The 18,874-nt window shown below is 42.7% G+C and overlaps 1 pseudogene; it reads right to left on the bottom strand.

The window, feature by feature from the left end:
- Positions 1-14,747: 14,747 nt before the first annotated feature.
- On the bottom strand, positions 14,748-16,119 carry LOC111148739 (annotated as a pseudogene).
- Positions 16,120-18,874: the final 2,755 nt, after the last annotated feature.

The following is an 18,874-nucleotide window of genomic DNA, read 5'->3' as shown; positions in this document are numbered from 1 at the left end:
TGGGAGAATGGATTTTGGAGAACAACTGACATTTTCTTCTACAGGGTTATATGAAATGTGAAAAGACATTTATTAAGTCCTTGACTTTTTCTAAGCAAGGGTGCACCACAGGCCTTTTATGCCAAAGACTGGATTAAGGGATTTGGGTTCCAAGAGCTAAGAGCCATGAGGTGAATAACTTTAATACCTCTGAGTGGACTGGAACCATCCCAGGATAGGAAACATTTGAGGCTGATACTCTTCACTGTTTCCCAAGTGCTACCAAAGTACTTTTATTTTTAATAGCAACTTAACTTATTGCATTATAATTACTTTTGAGTGTGGATGTGTCTGCCTCCCCAATTATACCGTGCTCCTTGAGGGCGGGGACTCTGTTCTGTGTCTGACTCATGAAGTCACTTGGTAAACACTGGCTGAATCCAGTGTGGGGAGTTAACACCCACTCCCATTCCTACTTCTGTCTCCAAAATGACCTGAACTCTGAACTTCTCTTGTGAATTAATTAGAAGTGCTGGGGGAGAAGCCAAATATTAGCTGGAGATTTGGATTCATTGCATCGAGTCTATCCTTGGGAGCCCTGGCTGTTGACCGCTTGCTTACTGAATCTAACTTCATGTGGGGAGTATTTGCTTGAGCTTCTAGATGCCACATCTCAAACTACTCCAGACCTTTGTGGCATGCAATGACTGTTAGGCTCGCAGACTCTGCTGGTCAGGAATTTGGACAAGGTGCAGTGGGGATGGTTTATTTCCATTCCACAATGGCGGGGCCTCAGCCGGGAGACTCAGAGGCTAATGGTGACTCAACCCCCCAATGGGGGCTGGAAGTATCTGAAGGTTTGCTGGCTCTCATGTTTGACAGTTGGTGTTATCAGAACATCTACACATGTACTCTCCTGGTGGCTTGGGCTTTCTCAATGCATGGGGGCTAGGGGACTAGACTCCAATGGTGAGCTTCCCAAAATGTAGAGTCAGGTAGAAGCTGTATTACCTTAGTTCTAACTTAACCTGGGAAGTTATACAGCATCATTTCTGCCATATTTGGTCCCTTGTGGCAAGCAGAAAGGCCCTTTTGAGATCAAGAGGAGAAGAAATAGAGTCTACGTCTTGATGGGGTAGCAATGGTGGTGATGAGGGAAACAGAGGCAGAAGAAAAATTATTAAATTCCCTTACCTACTAACAAGCCCTTGAAACAGGCAGAGTGACTCTCCTCTAGGGACTCAACTACCCTCACCTTGTTGCTTTGCTAAGGGCAAAGGACAATCCTAGCCTGACTGACCCCTACCCCCAATCAGGATCCTGGAAGTCTACCTTAACAATTCCTTTGGAAACTTTATCTCTAAACCTCCAAGATAGTGTCCACATCATTCCCAAGCATATGGCCCACTGATACACATCTAAAGGGTCTCACAAGAAGGTTTTATTACTGGTAATGAATAACCTTTCCCCCAGAAAATAGGTAGCCCCTCAAGGTCCTAGAAATCTTGCTTCCAAAATTCATTAGAGGTTTACATCATCCCTAATCCCCTCCCCATCTTACAAGTATATAATAGACCACTTCTCACATCCCCGGGGCAGCAGCTCTTCCTGCCCACGGGTCCTGTCCCCCTGCTTTAATAAACCACCATTTTGCACCAAAGATGTCTCAAGAATTCTTTCTTGGTCATCGGCTCCGGACCTCACCCCACTGAACCTCACCTATGTTCTAGAACTTCATCAGTGGCAAGGTTCTGGGAAGGGCACGTGGGATTTTAAATATACTTGCAGCTGTTTTTTTTTTGTTTGTTTGTTTGTTTGTTTGTTTGAAAACACTCCATCTATTGGGCTCAGTCAGAGGACTGAGGAGCAAGGATTCTGATTCACCCAGGGCTTCTGGCAGGATGATGCCATCAGCCTCATTCCGGATGGGCCCAAGAAGACCCAGGAGCTTTGGCAAAATCTCCATATCCCCTTGGCACCCTAACATGCAGCACAGGGTTGTGGAAATCTTCTTCAACTGGGAGTCAAGAGGCCTGTGATCTGACTGTTGTGTGATACGGGATAAGCCACTTAATCCATGTGAGGCTCAGTTTCCCCTATCTGACAGATGAGAAGTTTGGGGTTAGATCAGTTGTTTTCTAATCCCTTATAGGAAGGAGGATTCTTCTCCTCTTAAATTTGTATTGTTTCCAGGGTGCCTGGCTGGCTTACTCAGTATTGCATGCGACTCTTGATTTCTGGGTTGTGAGATTGGGCCCCAGGTTGGGCATGGAGCCTGCTTTTAAAAAAAAAAAAAAGGCAGTAAAGAGAGAAATAAATTTGCATTTCTAAATAAAATTTTAGGTGGAACCCAATATATGAGCTGGGTAAATGTCATGGAAAGGGGTTTGGGGGATATATATGCCCACTTGTTCCTTCCCACTCCCTGAGGATTCTCCATGGAAACTCAGCGCTCCTCAGAGTATGTTCTGGAAAATCCCTGAACCAGGATGTTTCCTGAGGGTCTCTAGGATGGGGTTTGGTGAGAGAGAAAAGACCAACCACTTGTCTCTCAGATTTCCATCAGAATAGTTGTTGTTTCCTTCTTGCCTCCTGCTGGAGTCCCCACTGTCCCCTCTCAGGCATCTGACACTGAAGTAAGTGTCTGGCAGGTGCTCTCCGTGAGTCAAGGTCCCACAGATCCCTGGGGAGCGCACTACCTAAAGAGCAGGGGTATCCACTGGTATTGTTTGAATTGGGGCTCTCACAGCTTCCTGTAATTTGTGCTAGACCAGCCTGGTCTGGGAAGAAATTGGGGACCCTACGGAAAGGCCTGAGGGCTGTGCTGATGGTGGTCCCACAGCTCCACCTTTGGGGCCTTGGCTGGTGACTCAGGGTGACGCTGCAGAAGAGAGGTGCCCTAGGTTGACTGTCACAGTCCTTTGCTGCTCCTGTCTGCTTTTCCACCACTGTCCCTCCATCTGTCCCCTCCCCAACCCCTTCCCAGCCACTCCCACCCCCACTTTTTCTCTCCCACATTCTCTGCTCCCTATCTTTGTCTCTCCATCCTGTTCTCTCTTTAAAGGAAAAAAAAAAAATCAATCCACAGAGCGATTAGATTTGCAAATGAGCGGGCAGGAAACTGGGAACAAAGGGAACCAGAGCCGAAGAGGGAGCAGGTATAATTACTGTAATTAACTCAAGCAGCAGGGACACATCCCCTAGTCAGTGGTTGCTGTGAGGCACTGCAGGGGAGGCTGAGGGGAACCAGGGGGCCGCCAGGAAACTCAGACGGCTCTCCCCTCCCTGGGGCTGAGGCGTCCTCCTGGGGGCCGGCTCATTCCCTGTCCTGGGCTCAGCGGGAGCAGGGAGGAGGGGATCCAGGCTCAAAGGATATGAAATGATTTTTTGCCCAGCAGAGTGGGGCCACAGGACAAAGTCCCCTCTTTCATCTCTTACCGGGACACTTAGCTCTTTACCTGCTTGGTGATATCCTGAGAGCCTGCTCTGGTGTCCCTGGTGTCCCTGGAATCTAAACATTTCTCCATGCCTTGGAGGGGAACATATCTCCGATCCCACAGAACTATGCTTTCTATGTCTCTAACCATCCCCAAATAGCCACCTCTTGGCTCTTGAGGCCTTCCAGGGCACCTTTGCAACCTCCCCTTTCACAACTGCCCCTCGTCAGCTCTGTCTCCAGCCAGGTTCAACCGTGTGCTGCACTCTGAACATGCCTTGCATTCTTCTAATTCTGTGCCTTTATGAGTGAGGTGGTCCCTTTCCTGCTGTGCTGTGTTTTCTCAAATGCCAGCTGGTGAAAAGTTATCCACCTTTTGAGATACGATTAAAACGAAAGCTTCTTCTCCAAGGTCTATATTCATCTCACCCTTCACAGAAGCCCATAGCCTTTCTCTCTCTTATGGATCTTATCTCACCATTCCCCGTCTTGAACTCCTTTCCTTTGAGGAAGGCAGATGGACTGTGGCCTAGGATTCCTGGATTCAAAAATTCCCATTTTTGAAGCTCTTTGTTATCCAGACCCCTTTCCCTTGCCAGTGACAGAAACCCCAATTCAAACTGGCATAAATGGCAAAGGAAATTTATTGGTTGGAGTGACTGAAAAGTTTGGGGATGTTTGCAGGCATGACTGGATCCAGGAACTCAAACAACAGATCTCTCTACCTCCTATCCCCTTTTCTCAGTGTGGGTTTCACTCCGAGATAGACCCCTCTACAGCATGGTCCCCAGTTTCTCCAGGCTAATAACATTCCTAGAGCCAGCCATTCTGGGGAGTTTTTCCTTCCTGATGTTCCAACACACACTTGAGATGGAGTCTCATTGGGTTAGATTGGATCTAGAGCCAATTGCTAGGTTGGGGGAAACGAAACCTCAGAGACTGGCCAGGCTGGCCTCAAGTGATCCCTCCCTGATGGGATCTGAGGGATGTGAAGTCAGCTCTATCCAAACTCCATGATTCCCAATGAGGAGGAGGGTTTCCTGAGAAGCACTAGAAGGATATAGCAGAGATTCTGCACAGGTAGAAACAGCAGGTGTCTGCCACTGACAGAGCACCCAGGTGAGGGCCCAACCCCGGAAATGTCCCATATCCCCTCATTTTTATACTCTACTCATCCTTCAATACCCAACCCATGTCCGCCAGCTTTGATATGCCTCCTCATCTGCTCTCGGTGCCCAGAGTCTGTACCATTTCTCTGGCACACACATTCCTGGTGCCTTATCATGATCTTTGTCTTCATTTGTTACAGCCTCATGGGAGCAATAAGATTACAGACCTACTGGGAGTAGGGATGTGGCCATCCTTGTGTGCCCCTCCCACTCTGCCACGGCCCCAGACACCCAGACACCACTCCAGTCAGCCAAGCGTAGAGTGCAGGTCATCTCCAGGCCTGATAACAGCCGGGTCACTTCCCAGCATGTGGCCTTGGGGAGCCCCTGGATCTCTCTCAACTTCTGCATCCAACAGCTGGGGCTGTGAACACATCTGTTTTACAGAGAACCATGAAAAATAAAGGAGATACTATGTGCAGAAGAACCTCCCACTGTCTTCCCGGCGAAGCCCGGCATGTCTTCCTCCCATTACATAATTGGGTATTTAATTACCACTGAGATAAGAAAGAAGCAGTCGCCTTCCTTATTTCTGTGATGCTGGCCTCTGCTTCCCTAGTCATTTGGTTTTCCTTGGCCAGCTCCTCTTCTCGTTCAGCTACCTTTTAAGCAGTGTGCACATGCGAGGGGCGGAGTGTAGCAGTCAACGGCCCACGCTTGCGTCTTGGGTTGCCACCATGTGTAGCCACAGGCAAGTTACCTCACCTGTCTGTGGCTTAGTCCCTTATCACTGAAAGAGAAATCACAGTGATATCTCCCTCAAAGGGTGGGACTGAGTGGGTGAATTTGTGGAAAGTGCTCAGAACAGGACTTGGTGGGGACGAAGGACTGTAAAATGTTAACTATTATTCCTATGTTAATGTTTGAAACTGAAATACATGATCAGTATTAGGTCCAGTCAGTTCTTTCTCCTCAAAACTTCTCAAATTCATTCTTTCACTAACAATTTCTTTGTGCAGTCCCTCATAATTCCAAGCATGGATCTCTCCCACATCCTCCAGATTGGTCTCCCCTAGCTGTCTTGCCTTTTCATCCATGCTCCACACAGAAATCTGATCATACTTCTCCCTTGAGGTAAGTCTTGGAATGGCATCCTGTAATGGTTAGGATACAAAGGCTCCACTCCAGGGCATGACATACGAAGTGTTTTGTGATTTCTCCCTTGCTTCTTTAGCTACATCTCTCTCCACTGCCCTTCCTGTCTGTCCTCCTCCCCCAAGCATATCTACTTTCTCTCACCTCTTTGTCTAAAATACTCTTGTCTCCTCTTTTTCCCTGGCCACTTCTTCAGCATTCCCTGAGCCTCAGTTGGGGCATCACATCCTCACAAAGGTTTCCTAGCTGTCTAGCCTGTTCCTCTCCAGGGTGTTCTAGATGTGTCTCACCCAAAGCACCCTGGGAATATCTCTAGCCCAGTAGCTGTTGCTTTGTGTAAGTGTCTCCTCCATTAGACTTGAAACTGGACACAGTGGCTAGCTCTGGACACAGTTTCTGGAATTTCATGTGGGTTCGGTGCTTGTTGAATGAACTGAGAAATGATAGTACCTCCTAAATTTGCCAGGCCTCTTTGGTTCTAGTGACAGAAACTGGCTTTAGGCATGGCTGGATCCCAGAACCCAAATGACAGCATCAGAACCACATCTGTCTCTATCTCTAGGCTTTGCTCTCTCCTGTATGGGTTCTATTCCCAAACTGGTTCCCTGAAAATGACTACTGGCAGCTTTAGTCTATTCATTGAGCAATACAGTGAGAAACTCTTTCCCAAGATTTTCAGCAAAAGTCTCCATACCTCTCATTAGACCAATTACTTGCTGTCCCAGGGACATGAAATGTGGTGATAGGTCAGAAGTAACTGAAATGTATTTCTTACAGTTCTAGTTCTGGAGGTTGAGAAGCCCAAGGTCAAGGTACCAACAGATTCAGTGTCTGGTGGGACCTGTTTCTAGGTTCATAGATGGCACCTTCCCACTGTTACCACACAGGGCTGGGGAGGGAATTTTCTGGGGTTCCTTTTATAAGGCCGCTGCTCCCATTCATGAGGGCTCCCCCTCATGACCTAATCACCTCCCAAGGACCTTACCTCCTAGTGACATAGTCACAGGTCCCTTCTCAGAGCTGGGGAATGGTGTCATGGTCACATGGGTGAGTGGGGCAAGTATGTTTCCAAAAAGAAAAATGGGTGTTTTTGCCAGAAACAGGTCATCGGAAAGTAAAACCAGTATTTTCACAGAAGTGCCAGGTGCTGTTAGTTTTTATATAAACATTTCAATTTTATCTTCATAATGATCCAAAGAAATCCAAAGAATATCCAAAAGAAAAGAATACATAGGTTTGGCATGGTTGGGCGACCTGCTGGGTTTATATAGCTCATAGGAGGTGGAGTCAGATTCTTACCCTGTTAAGTCTGACTCCAGAGACCTCCTCTTTTAAAAAGTTTTTAAAAAGGAATACTTACATATAGTAAAAATTTGAAACAGTGCAAAAATACGTAACAGTGAATAGGTAGGTGCACTTCAAGCCTTGACCCTGAGCCCCAATCTCCCCCTTCCTGCCCCCAATCATCTACCCAGAAGCTCTCCTTTTATCCTTTACTATGCTGGTCACAATAGTCTTCAGTCCAGAGCTAATATGTCCCCACTTCTGAGGGGTTTACCCCATGCCCCAAGGACTATGAGGTCTTGCCATTCTGGCTGGTGGAACATAAACCATCTCCAGCCCCATGTGAAGGGAGGACTTTGTTGAGCTTCCTGCTTTGTGGTGGGTCTTCCCAGCCTCTGCTGGCTTCTCGCATGCATGCTGGGGAGTTCTCAGGCCACAACTAGAGGAGACTTCTGCAAACTGCTAGAGCTCTCTCTTCTCTGACATTCTTCCCTACTAGGCTAGCTTCTTCACCACCCTGAATGCCATCTTGGTCTCCTGAACTCAGGGAGACCATTGACCTCTGCTTCGGGTCCTCCTCCCTGACTGGTGGGGAAGACATGACCTGTTAGCAGTGAACTGGGACAGTTTAGGACTTGCCTCTTCCCTCTCCCTCCTCTCAGCTGTCGTGACCCTTTCCACGCTGTCTGCTGCTCAATGTCTTAAAACCATTGTTTAATATTGTCTGCCTTTTTTTTTTTTTTAAAGCTATTTAAGGAAGTAGGGTAAATCTGCTTGGATAGAGTCCCTAGTACACTATCATGACCAGAAATTGTCCCACTTTCACCAGCTTTTTGTGATAGGTGATGCATAAACAAGTATTTATATCCCCTCTTCTTTATACATACCTTTTTATACCTTTGTTACACACTGTTGTGCACCTTACTTTTGTTATTTATTATCGCTATAGATCATTTTATATAGACTGACTTCCTTCTTTCAAAGGTAGAGCCTGCACTCCTAACCCCTACATTATTCTGTCTTGGTGAATGACAGCTGAGTTATTAGTGGCTATAATTGATGCTGGGTAAATAGTTGATGAGTTGAATAAATTATGGTGAAACTGCACCCAGGTGGCCGGCCTCATGTTCTGATGATGGGAGGAAACAGGATTCTCCACATTCGGTTTGGGGTCCTTTGTATTCTAGGCTCTTTTGTTTCTGTCTTTTCACGTCTCGGAAGAGCTTCCCCTCACCTCCTGGTCTATGGTAGGCTGAGACAGTCATATTTAAACCTCAGCTCTTGTCTGTTCTCTCCCATTGTATAAGGATTCAATTTACACCACAAAACCACACCCATTCTGTAAAAACATGTATACTTGTACCCATTCAGGGAACCACTGTAAGATGATATGAAGTGTGCCTGGGTAGTGTCTGGCATCTAGAAACTCAGTAAATACATTTTGGATGAACTTGAGGTTGACTTGTGTCTTGGGCAATTAAAATCTAGCTGCCCATACCACCCCACTGAAAAGTCCTGGTTGTCTAACATCTAGTTAGGACCAATTAAGTGATGCTGTCAAAGATGAATATATAGAGATATTCATTGACTCATTATGTATAAAAGTAAAGTTTGGAAATCATTAAATGTTCATAGCAATAGAATGGTTAATTGGTGAAAGACTAGCATATAACGGTATTGTCTTTGTGGGCTGCTATAACAAAAGTTCCATAAACTCAGCAGCTTATAAACAAAAAAATATCATCATTATTATTATTTTTTTAGATATCTATTTATTTATTTGACACAGAGAGAGAGAGATCATAAGCAGGCAGAGAGGCAGGCAGAGAGAGAGGAGGAAGCAGGCTCCCCGCTGAGCAGAGAGCCCAATGTGGGGCTCGATCCCAGGACCCTGAGACCATGACCTGAGCCGAAGGCAGAGGCTTTAACCCACTGAGCCACCCAGGTGCCCCACAAAAAAATTATTTTGTACAGTTCTGGAGGCTGGGAAGTCCAAGGTCAAGGTGCTGGTGGATTCTGTGTCTTCTAAGACCCACTTGTTTCACAGATGGCTGTCTGCTTGCCACATCCTTATGCGGTTGGCAAGGCAAGGGAGCCCTCTGGGGTCTCTTTTATAAGGGCACTAATCCCATTCATTAGGGTTCCACCCTCATAACCTAATCACCTCCCAGTAGAATTTAACATATGAATAAGGGGGACAAACGTTCGATCTGGAGCACGAATTGAGCTCTTTAAAATGTGTGCTTGTGTGTGTGCTACAGGTTAACCTGGCTCTCAAATGAAAGTCAAACACTTCCTCTTATCCTTACGCCTGTCTTTGGAAGCTAACACTCAGCATGAGACACAAGTTCACTCTCACCTTTTCTGGTTCTCACAGCAGCCGCACGAAATGGCTTATTTGCCTCATTTCTACAGAATAACTAGTTCCAGACCATAATGTACAAAGGAACTCAGGTTTAAATTTCTTTCCTTCTTTCTTTCTTTTTTTTTTTAGGGAGAAAATGAAGGGGGGAGCAAAGGGAGAGGGAGATAGAATCTTAAGCAGGCTCAAAGCCTGATGTGGGACTCTGTCTCATGACCTTGACATCATGACCTGAGCCAAAATCAAGAGTGGGCCACTTAACTGACTGAGCCACCCAGGCGCCCCAGGACTCAGATTTAAGTTCAGATCCTCCTGACTCTAAAGCCTGAGCTCCAGCTGCTCATGGGGTTAAAACATTGTTCCCAAAGTGTGCTCTGTAGAGCTCTACTTCTACCAAATTTTACAAGGAAAAATGATGCCCTGTTTGCATTTGCTCTTGAGGTATTTGCATTTTTTTTTTTGTTTATTTTTTTGTTTTCTGCGATCTGAAGTGATGCTCAGCATACGTGGTATTTTCTAGGATCTGCCTGTGGTTGAAAGGGTTTTTTTAAAAAAATAGATAGTGGCTGGTTGACACTTCAGAATTATTCCATGGGAGCTGATTCAATACCTGAAATGAGAATAAGGTGGCCCTTTTTATAAGCTGCTTGGGTCATAGAAATTTGGAATATCAGAGAGAGAAGGGCTTTAGAGAGAATAATTAAGGTCTACCCCTTCATTTTACAAATGAGGGAACTGAGGCAAAGGGAGGTTTAGAACCTGGGACCTAGGTCTCCTGACTCTGAGTCCAGTGTTCTTTCCTCCTGTAAAGAAGAGAACTATTTTGTAAATTTTCTGGCAATCAGTTAGTGATTTTATATATTCTCTCTCTGTTGCCATTTGTCTCTGTTTTAGCTTGTGTTCTTACTCTCTCCATCTCAGGGCCTCTTCCTGATTGTGTTTGAGGTCACAGCAAGATGGCAGGGGGATCCCATAGAAAAGGGGACTAGAGAATTGAACAGAAGGAGCCTCGGGGTATAGGGTTGCAGATAGTATCAGCTCTGGTAGGGACAATTCCACATCATTGCACATTGGATTTATGACTGAAAAAACTGTATGTACAGTTTAGATTTTACAGGTCCGTTATTTTAGGGATGCTTCCTATTTGAAGACTACCATGACTACCCTTTGCCTTATCCATTCTATTTCTAGAAATTTATGTTATAAAGATGTGTGCATAGGGATCTTTTTAAAAAACATTGTATACAATAGCAAAAGATTTTAAACAGCTTAAATATCCACTGATGGGGGTTGCAGTTATAAAAACCATAGGACACCGTGTAGTGGAGTACTATAGAGCCACGAGACACAGGAGGACAGATAGTGTGGGCTGACATCGTGCAACCTACAAGATATATCAAGTGAAAAAATAAGGTGTGGGGGTGCTTGGGTGGCTCAGTGGGTTAAGCCTCTGCCTTCAGCTCAGGTCATGATCTCAGGGTCCTGGGATCGAGCCCCACGTCGGGCTCTCTGCTCATCAGGGAGCCTGCTTCCTCCTCTCTCTCTCTGCCTGCCTCTCTGCTTACTTGTGATTTCTCTCTGTCAAATAATTAATTAATTAATTAAAAAAAATAAGGTGTGTACATGACTTGATTTGGGGTCCCTTGAAAGCAGAACCTCAGACGAAGACTTGAGTGCAGGTAGTTTATTTGGGAGGTGATCCCCGGAAAAAATGAATGAGAGCATGAAGACAGTGAGACAGAAAATGAAGGGAAAAAGGTGTCTGATTGAGTTACGGCTATAGATAAGGGAAGCCTAAGTCCAGACCTTTGAAAAACAGTATGCCAACTTCCAGAACTGTTTGTCTTTCGGCAAGAAGGAAGGCTGGGGCATTTATTGATCAAAGCCATCCTGTATTGGTTGGGGTTGGTCCAGGGGCTTATCTCCTGCTTCTGGCGGCATCTCCCTGTAGACTGAGCAGGTTCCTGTGACTTTGGAGAAACTGCTAGCGTTCAAGGTGGGACTCTGTCAGCGTGCAAGGGAGAGACTGACTATGGGAGTTGCAACAGAAATCAGAGGTGGTCTAAGGGAACATCAGGCATCAAAAAACAGCTACTATAATAGAAAAGATGTTTACTTGTATTTAAACAAAGCATATGTGCGCATTTGTGTGATATACCCATAGAAATATCCATATACAAATACCAATGTAAAGGGGTATACACACAGACAATTTTTGAATAATGCATAAAATCACTGAGAATAATGTTACGTTTGGGTAGGGAGATGGGGTATTTGGAGGTCTAGACATATGGTGAGAGAGGACTAATTTTTCAATATTTAGTCAAAAATTTTTAATCCTATAAATATATTTCTTTTATAATGTTTTAATTACTTTTATTGAGGTAAAACTTAGATACTAACAAAATATGCCTATTTTAAGTGTGCAGTTTAATAAATTTCATTAACCTATGCACCCACACAACCAAAGTCAGGATATAGAACATGTCCGTCAAGCTCCCCACTAGCTTTATGTAGTCAATCCTCTCTTCTCTATCTTTCTCAGTCAGTATTTTGTTCCTTTTAAAACTGAGTCATATACTGTTGTGGGGATAGAACACAACTTATTTACCATTCACTTTTTGATGGACTTGTAGATTGTGTCTCGTTTTGAGTTATTATGAATAAAAGTTATCATGAAAAAGCTATGAACTCTTGCAAGAAGTGTTTGTGCAGACCTAGGTTCTCATTTTTCTTCTGTATATACTTAAGGGATTGCTGGGTCATATAGTAGATGAATATTTAACTTTATAAGAAATCACTGAATTTTTCCAAAGTGCTGTGTTATTTTGCATTTCTACCAACAAATATGAGATTTCCAGTTGTTTCACATCCTTGCCAGCACTTGGTATGGTTTCTCCTTTTAATTTTAGCTATTCTAGTGGGAGGTAGGAGTATCTGGAGGTTTTAATTTGCATTTTCCTGATGACAGTGATGTTGAGCATTTCATTTGTCTATCTGCCATTTATAGTCTTTCTTTTGTGAAGTATCCGTTCAAACTTTTTGCCTTTTTTTTTTTTTTTAAAGTTGGCCTCATGCCCAATGTGGAGTCCATTGCTGGGCTTGAACTCACAACTCTGAGATCAAGACCTGAGCTGAAATCAAGATACTTGATTGGATGCTTAACTGACTGAACCACCCAGGTGCCCCTTTTTCCCTATTTTTGAGTCAATATTTTACTACTGAGCTATGAGGGTTTTTAATATATTCCAAATAGAAGCCTTTTGACAGATATATTTATTACATATATATTTTTTCTGTTTATGGCTTGCATTTTATTTTTTTGTTTGTTTTCTATTAATTCTGTCTTCCAAAGAATAAGATGCTTTAATTTTGACATAGATTAATTTATCAATTATTTTTCCCCTTTTGGAGTAAGTGCTTTTTGCATATTGTCTAAGAATTATTTGCCTATATGTAGATCATAATATTTTCCTCTTATGTTTTTCTCTGGAAGCTTGTAGGTTGGCATTTATATTTAGGACAATGATCAATATTAAGATAATTTTTGTTTATAGTGTAAGGCAAAAGTTCAAGGTTGTTTTCTTCCTGGGATATCCAGTTGTCCTAGCAACATTTGTTGGAAAAATTTTCCCATTGGATTTATTTGGAATTTTTGTCAAAAATTAATTGACTATATATGATTGGGCCTATTTCTGGACTCTTTGTTTGGTTCCATTGATCTATGTCTATCCTATGTTAATAGCACACTGTCTTTATTATTGTAGCTTTATGGTAAATCTTAAAATAGTGTAGTTCTTACACTATTTTAAGATGTAGTGTAGGAGGTAGTCTAAGTCCTCCAACTTTGTTCTTCTTTTCGAAGTTGTTTTGGCTATTTTAAGTCCTTAACATTTGCATGCAAATTTCACTATCAGTTTGTCAATTTTTATTAAGAAAAAAACCCAGTGGTATTGTGATGGAGATTACACTGAATCCCAGTACGTTGGCAGTATCGACATCTTACTAATATTGAGTCTTTCAATCCATAAATGTTGTATATATCTTTATTTATTTAGGTCTTCTTTAGATTTTTCAGTAATTATTTTGTCATTTCCGTGTAGAGGTTTAGCACATATTTTGTTAAATTTATCCACAAGTATTTTATGTCTTTTGATGCTATTGTAAGTGGTATTTGTGGTAGCAAGCCTCCAGGTTGGCCTGAAATGCTCCTTCCCTCCTAGTATCCATGCCCGTGTATAGTATCCTCCCCTACCCCACCCCCCACACACACATTGTACCAGGGTTGATCTGTGTGACCTATTGAATATGGTGGAAGTGATGGAATGCCACTTCTGAGACTGGGTAATCAAAGGCATTACAGCTCCTTCTTTGCTCTCTTATATTGCTTGTTCTGGAAGACATGGGAGCAGCCCTACTGAAAGGTCCAATGTGGACCTCTCAGTGGAGAAACTGAGACCTCTATCAGCAAGATGTGAATGAGTGATCTTGGAAGTAGATCCTCCAGTCCCAGTCAAAACTTCAGATGAGTGCAGCCCCACTTGGCTTCTTGATAGCAACCTTCTGAGAGATTCTGAGCCATGCTACCCCTGAAACTGCTCCTATATTCCCAACTCTCAGAAACTATGTGAGATAATAAATGTTTGTTGTTTCAAGCTGCTAATTTGGTAATTTGTTATGTAGCAATTGAGAACTAATATAGTATTGTTTCTTTTAAATTAATGGTATCTATTTTATTTCAATTTCTAATTCTTTGTTTCTAGAATATAAACATTCTTTTCTTTTTCTAATATAGACCTTGTATCCTGTGTCCTTGCTAAAATCAGCTCTTTTGCAGATATTTTAGGCTTTTCTGCATAGGCAATCATGTCATCTGTGACAAAGACAGTTTTACTTCTTTTCAAATCTGCATGTCTTTTATTTATTCGACTGCCTTATTAAACTGGCTAGGATTTTTAGTATAATGTTGAATAAGATGGTGAGAGCAGATATTCTTGCCTTGTTTTTGATCTTGAGGGGAAAGCAGTTCAGTTATTCACCATGAGTATAATGTTAGCTGTAGATTTTCCAAAAAATGCTCTTTATCAGTTTGGGGAAGTTTTCTTCTGCTCTTAATTTACTGAGGGATTTAAAAACACACACCCACCCCACTCTGTAGTTCCTGTCATCAATACTAGATTTATAGTTTTATTATAGTAACAAATACTTGTTACAGTGAGATCTACACTCATACACAGAATTGCTATATTTAAATTGATATAGAACAATATTTACATTTTAAAGTTACACTTTTGAAATTAGATGATGAAGAGCAGCTTAAGTTTTACAACACAGAAAAGAGCACATAAGACAAAAATAGAGGTGGAGCAAAAATATAACTATCTGTTCTTGAGACAGCATGTGGAGACTTTTTGTCAGAAAGCTACATCTTCTCAATCTGATTGTCCAAATAATTAAAATATGGATAATTCAGTGTCATTTTGCCAGAAACTTGTTTGGTGGGATTAACCTGCCAACGTGCTGACGTTTTTGAAAGCAAATCCAAGCTTTTCAACCAAGTTTATGATATGGGATGCTAGACTTCCTGGTTTCCACTTGGGAAATATGCTCTTAACAGTTTTATAAAGATTCCACTTCTGGCCACACTTCATTACTGGGTGTGCCCAAAGCTCTGAAAATCCTAAAGAGTTGATCAATTTCTGAATCCCCATGGAAAAGTGACTTATTAGTTGCTAATTCTGCAAATAGAGTATCTGCACTCCAAATGTCAATAGGACCTGTGAGCTGACCCCAGCAATACCTCTATGCCAGTGTTATTACTTCATGGACAATATATGCTACTAGGTATTCCAGAAATGCTGGCAAGGTTGAAACCAGCCAACTTAGTTGTTCCTTTGTTGTCAATAGATTTTGAGGTTTTAAGTCTCTGTGAAGAGCTCGTCCAGAGTGACAAAACAATATCCCTTGTATGATTTGGCCCAAATAAGTCTTAATATGTGAAGAATCCATGAACTGACTAGGAGGGATAGAATCCAAGTATTTCTCAAGAACCAAGGAATTCAGAGATGTGATACAAGCTGGAATCCTATATAAGCACATCTTGAAGACTGACTATATTTAGGTGACAAAGTTCTTTTAATAGAGAAATTTCCTGAATTGTGGAACTAAGAAACTCTTCGTCTTTACTTTCTTGTCTGATTTTGTTCATGGCTACCACTTGACCTATAGTTTTACGTCTACCCTTGTACACGGCTCCATAGATATTTTCTCCAATTTTTTCAATTTTGGTGTCATATTTTATAGTTATCCAATAGGTATGGTGAATCCTGGCTTATTATTCTGTGATGGTAGTCTTGGGCAAGTTGGGGTCATAGTGGAGGAAGTTGTGGCAGCTTCCTTGTCTGTGTCTTTCTTTCTTACACTTTTGAGAGCCCGAGAATTTTTATTATGAATCATTTTCTAATAATCCTTCTGAGTCTGTTGAGATAAGCATTTGTTTTTTTTTTTATTTTGTTAATATGCTAAATTTCATTGATTGATTTTTAAAAAATATTTTAAATATTTATTTATTTATTTGAAAGAGAGAGAGTGGAAGCAGGGGGAAGGGTAGAGGGAGAGGGAACAAGCAGGCTCCATACGGAGTGGGAAGCCTGATGCAGGGCCTGATCCATGACCTTGAGATCATGACCTGAACCAAAATCAAGAGTTGTATGCTCAATCGACTGAGCTATCCAAGTGCCCCCAGTGATTGAGATTTGAACCTTGTGTTCCTGAGATAAACCCCACTTGGTCATCATGCCTGAATTATTCTTAAAAATATTTGATGAATACTTTTTACTTTTTTATTATTTAAGGCATATCTGCATTTTGTGCATCTTCAAGAGACCAGGAGACTCTACTCCCCATTGGCTGCTGTTGAGTTACAGTAGTCCCTTGGTGCCTGAATGTGGGTGGACAAGTGTGTTTTTTTTTTTGTTTGTTTTTGTTTTTTTTATTAGAAAGAGAGAGAGAGAGAGAGAGAGAGCATGAGCACAGGCAGACAGAGTGGTAGGCAGAGGCAGAGGGAGAAGCAAGCTCCCCGCTGAGCAAGGAGCCCGATGTGGGACTCGATCCCAGGACGCTGGGATCATGACCTGAGCCGAAGGCAGCTGCTTAACCAACTGAGCCACCCAGGCGTCCCGACAAGTGTGTTTTGTAACCCTCTCAGATCCTCGGGGGAAGTGTCCAGACCAAGACATAAGAGAACCTTGGTGGACTGTTGATAATATCCTGCCCACTTGAGTAAATTTATTTGTTCAAATCAAGTATTTGTTCAACTTTAATTTGGAGCAGCTGAAACTGGGATAGTAAGGGGAGGAATGGAGAGGAAGGACTGCTGGTGGAAACCTCAATGTAGGGAGAACATTTAGATCCTGGCTACCCTACAATGACAAATATTCACAATCCAAAGCATGGCTCCTAGGGTCTTAGTTACAGCTCCAGGATTGTTTTATGGTATTCCTTTTGCTTTTTCTGAGAAGAGTTTTGAAATGATGTTTTTTCCTCCATTGCCTTAAGTTTCTACTGGAGTACTAGTACCCTGGTGATGGACGAGCATATATTTCCTTACATGTTGGAGCACCAGACAGCTGCCTGGTGGACCCACTCCTTCATCTGACTCTGGCCTGACTATTTTCTTTTAGTGCTTTGAATTTATTAAGCGTTTGAATCAGTATTTGGTGAAAACTCAGTGTCCCCTTCTTTGGGACTCCAAGGAGATGGGTATGAGATTCTATGAAAATTTATTTTCACTTGAGAGCATTAAGAGCAAGCATTAAAAAAAACCTCTTCTGGTCTGCCTTAGAAGCTAGGGTCAGTATCCATGTGCTCTGAACTGGGGGCCTAAGATATGAGACTGGGAAAAGGAAAATTCCAGTAGATGAAATGATAAGAGAGAACCTGTGTGGCTCCACCAAATCCCGAACAGCTGCCAACTTCTCAAAGAAATATGTGGAGAAGGGCTAGAATCTCTTGGCTTTCTTCCACATTCAGTCAGCTATGGACTTTGGGGTCTGTGAAAATAGCTTGTATGCAGCCTAGAACAATGCAGTCTCTCTTTCTCTGTCCTCTATCCTGTTTTGCATTTTCCCACTCACCTCTCCTCCTCTAATCTAGACTGGGACAATCAGATGACAAAAGAGTTCTACTTTATAACACAAATGCAGGTAGGTATTTATAGTAGGGAAATGGACTGAATGAGCTAGCTGCTAAAAATAGAAGATCTGACTTAATCCATTCGGGAAGATTGTGGCCCAATGCATTTAGGGATAAAATAAATCAGTTCAGATCTAATGTTCAGAAAAAGTAGCCCAGATTGGGATAGTTGGCTTCTCATGAGAAATGATATAGATTTTTCCAAATGGGCAGCAATGGTGGGGATGAGCTTTGTAGGCAAAAGACTTGACCATTAGCCTGGACATCAGAAGATCTTCAAATACCAATTCTCTGTCAATTTTATGGTTGATGCTCATTCATTTTCCCCACATGTGCAGGTTCTTTGAATGAATATCAAATGCACGGCATTTATTGAGCACTGAGTGACATGCACCATGCTACACCCTTCTCATGCTGTTTTGTTTAGGTCTCACAACAACCCTAGCATATGCTCTCCATTCTGCTGATAGACGAAGTGAGGCTTAGTTGGGAGTTTCCAAAGCCATGTTGTTTGTGGATAGAAGGTTGAGATTTGAACTCATTTGGAGATAGAAACTGAGTCTTCTAGTATTTATACAGTCCTCTTGACATTTTATTCTGGGCTGTGCACGTATAGGCCCTCAGCTGGTGCTTGTTTATGGTGAAGACTTTCTTGGCTACCTCTCTCTTTTATCTCTTCCTACCTTGAGTTCAACAGCCTACTGTGCTATTCAACTTTACATCTACCTTATGTCATCTATTTTATCAGTCAGGAATGTTAGTTCCAAAAAAACCCTACCTCAACCAACATGATGGTCTTAAAAAAAATGACTGTAAATTCTTTGATACTCCTCCTACTGAGAGTTGGGGTCTGTGGCTTCCCTCCTTGAATCTGCTGCTTTGACCACCTGAGCACTGCCAAAGTGACGCTGCCTGACTCCTGCAGGAGGCTAGGTCATAAGAAGCCATGCAGCTTCTGCTTTGTCCTCTTGGAATGCTCACTGTCCATGCTGTGAAAAGCCAAAGCCGTATGGAGAGGCCCCATGTGTGGACGCACTGGTCATCAGTCCCATATGAGTCCAGTCCTTGGTTAGCCCAGCCCAGGTAACAGACACATAAATGAAGAAGCCATTGAAAGTGGATTCTCCAGGTCTAGCTCTTCTGGTTCGGTGTTTCTGTCATCCAGATGTTTGTTTCCTCAGTAGAGGCTCCAGACATCATGGAGTGGAGACATACCATTCCACCAGGACCCTGCGTGAAGCCCTGACCCATGGAATCTGAGGAGTGTAAGGAATATTGTTACATTTTAATGATTTGAGCTACTCTTAAATCATACATCAAAATCATATGGTGGTCTATCATTCATAATTATTATTT

This window comes from Enhydra lutris, unplaced genomic scaffold (assembly GCF_002288905.1).
Source record: "Enhydra lutris kenyoni isolate GAN:26980312 unplaced genomic scaffold, ASM228890v2 scaffoldscaffold20, whole genome shotgun sequence".
In the NCBI taxonomy this organism is placed as follows: domain Eukaryota; kingdom Metazoa; phylum Chordata; class Mammalia; order Carnivora; family Mustelidae; genus Enhydra; species Enhydra lutris.
This window is presented reverse-complemented; position numbering and strand designations above follow the sequence as displayed.